The sequence below is a fragment of the Littorina saxatilis genome, linkage group LG11 (assembly GCF_037325665.1).
Source record: "Littorina saxatilis isolate snail1 linkage group LG11, US_GU_Lsax_2.0, whole genome shotgun sequence".
Classification (NCBI taxonomy): Eukaryota; Metazoa; Mollusca; class Gastropoda; order Littorinimorpha; family Littorinidae; genus Littorina; species Littorina saxatilis.
The window spans coordinates 41,784,711-41,787,945 of NC_090255.1; positions in this window are offsets into that span (position 1 = coordinate 41,784,711).

Consider the following 3,235-nt stretch of genomic DNA (forward strand, 5'->3'; position numbering starts at 1 on the left):
CACCTGAGAGACTGAATAACACTGGCAAGCATTGAAATGAACAAGCGACTTTCATCCTCAAAAAAGGATGATCGCCGCAAGCTCATATGCCAATCATTCTTCAAGGCACTCCAACTGACACCAATTGTTAAATAATGTTCATTTCAATGCTTGTTATTCTTTCAGGTGCCAGGAAAAAGGTTCCGTACAACTCTCGCTTACTCCGTTACACATGTCATGCATAAAGAGCGATTGCTTCCCTTTGGTTATTTGATATATCCCTACTAATAGTAATTCATTGCTGCACGAAACTTGCAATGCAGCTGCTGCACAGCAAACAAGGGTGCAAATGCGGTCGGTGCGCAGAGCAGTGCTCGACAATTGTGGCAACATGTTGTGTCGGAACGCCCGTGTTTGTGAGAATGTCAGTCAGTGTAGATCGTTGCCGCATGCACTGCACTCGGAGATACAGCTCTCGCTCAGGCCGCCGTGCATCTTGTTATGTGTGTGTGTGTGTGTGCGTGTGTGTGTGTGTGTGTCAGTGTGTGTGTGTGTGTGTGTAAGACATCGGCAGCTCCAAGCACGCTTGCACGAATTAACGCACACACACCGCACACACTCACACACACACACACACACACACACACACACACACACCGTGGCACATACACACACACACACACACTGACACACACACACACACACCGACACACACACCCACACACACCCACACACACACTGACAGCGACACACACACACCTACACACAACAGAGTCTAGGTGGTTGTTGTTGGAGGTAAAAGGCCCCATGTCGCAGCTAGCACGTGCGCAATGTCTTTGCTGTGTTCTTGACCGACTTTCCCCCTCTGCATTGACGCGCCATTATTCCCCTCTACACCACCATTGGAGAGCTTTAAATGTGAGACGCAACCAACACAACTGACTCCAGTAGGTAGACTCAGTATGAACGTTTATTTTGGTTTGTTGTTTTGCTTGTGTTTGGATTTGTTTGGATACGTTTTTGTTTTTTGTTTGTTTGTTTTCTCTCTTTTCTTCCTTTGTGTTTGTGACTGACTGACTATTAGGGTTTAACGTCCTCTTAGACCAACTGGTCTATATTGGGACAGGTATTGGTAATACGCTGAAGATATGGTGTGATACTTTGATTCGAACAAGCCCGCTGTGGCTGTCTTCTTCGACACACCAGCATTGGGTTTGTCTCGTCAAAGTATCGAAATACGATCATGATAATCAGAGACGAGAGATGATGCATGCGTGTCTTCGTGTTTTCCAAGCCCTGAGACTTTCGCTGTGAACGTGGGATCTTTTTCGTGCGCATGTGTGCACACGGGGGTGTTCGGACACCGAAGAGAGTCTGGGCAAAGTTGACTCCGAGAAATAAATCTCTCGCCGAACGTGGGGATCGAACCCACGCTGATAGCGACCAACTGGCTACAAAGCCAGCGCGCTACCAACTGAGCTACGTCCCCGCCCCCTTTGTGTTTGTGGGTTAAGTTGTCTCAGTTTGCAGTTCTTCTTCTTTCTCCTTCTTTCTTCTTCTTCTTCTTCGTTCATGGGCTGAAACTCCCTTGTTCACTCATGTTTTGCACGCGTGGGTTTTTACGTGTACGTCCATTTTAACCCCGCCATTCAGGCAGCCATACGCCGCTTTCGGGGGAAGTTCGCGGTCATGAAAACAAAGTCGCATATTTCATGACCCGCTAACTTCGACCAAATATATTTTTGATACATCCACTTAGGATCGGCGTGTTATTTCTTCGTAATTTACTGGTCACTTCGTATTTCATATTTGTCAAGAGATCGCATGAAAAAGAAACATTTCCGGTATTTTACCGGTTTTCTTTTCTTTCTATTTTTATTTTTAAAAACTCCGGAACTGAAAGTATCAACCGATCTGTCCACTCGGCTTGAATCCGTTTCACGGCTACCACCCCCACGTCAAATCAAGTGATAACTTCCCCCGCAAGCGGCATATGGCTGCCTAAATGGCGGTGTCAAAACGGTCATACACGTACAAGCCATGGGAGTTTCAGCACATGAACGAAAAAATAAAACACAAACAAGTGATAATTGTTTTTACGTCATTATTTGACAGGTTACTCACAACGAAAATGACCGGTGTGTGTTCGATCCGTTTTGCCTGTGATGTGTCTGTTAGGTAATACTGCCAAACGACTGGCGCGAGCATTGCTTCTCTTTCAAAGATGTCCCACATAGTACTCGTCTAAACAAAGATGATCTTGTCAGCAGCTTCGCCCCCCTCTCCTGTTTTGACAAATCAGTGAGACCGAATACTTTCACTCTCAAATAAAAGGTCACAGTACATTCTCGGTCGGAAATGAGACTGCTGCACGTGACGTGATCACCTTATTGTTGTGGTATGTCAGTGCTTACCCTTTTCTGTTTCCTCTTCCCGTGTAACCCCTCCCTCCCCCCGTCCTCCTCGCATCCACGGGTCTGCATTCCATCCTATCTCTTGGTGTGTGTGGGTGTATGGGTTGGCGGGGGGTTGTTGTTGTTGTTGTTTTATTGATGATGATGATGATGATGATGATGATGATAACTGGCCTTGGGCAGGTGTATTTTGTCTATAGAGGAATGTGTCCGTGTGTGTGTGTGTGTGTGTCCGTGTGTGTGTGTGTGTGTGTGTCTGCGTTCGTCCGTGCGTGCGTGCATGCGTACGTGCGTGCGTGTGCATGCGTGCGTGCGTGCTTGTGTGTGCCAGTTTTCAGTCTACAAACGTGTCTAGTCTGGGTCTGTGTTAGGCAATAATACAAGCTGTGTGTTATTTAGTGCAGCAGACAGATCGCGCGAGATGGTTTTTCCTGTTGTGATGCGCAGTAGGTTTCTATCCTTGGCGGATGATGACTTTATTCAGTTATTCTGCAGAAAAACAGAAATGCTGGAGAAAAACCGTTCTTTTCTGCAGCATTTCTGCATAATGACATCTTTCGCGAGAGCAACGTTTTTTTCTGGAGTAAAACAGTTTTACTGCAGTAAAATTGAAATCAAGAATGCTGCAGTAAAACGGAGATGTTGTTTTACTGGAGAAAAACTGTTTACACTTTTTCTTCAGCATTTTGGCATTATTCAGTTATTCTGCAGAAAAACAGAAATGCTGGAGAAAAACTGTCTTTTCTGCAGCATTTCTGAATAATGTCATCTTTCGCCGAAGCAACGGGTTTTTCTGAAGCAAAACACTTTACTGCAGTAAAATTGAAATCAAGAATGCTGCA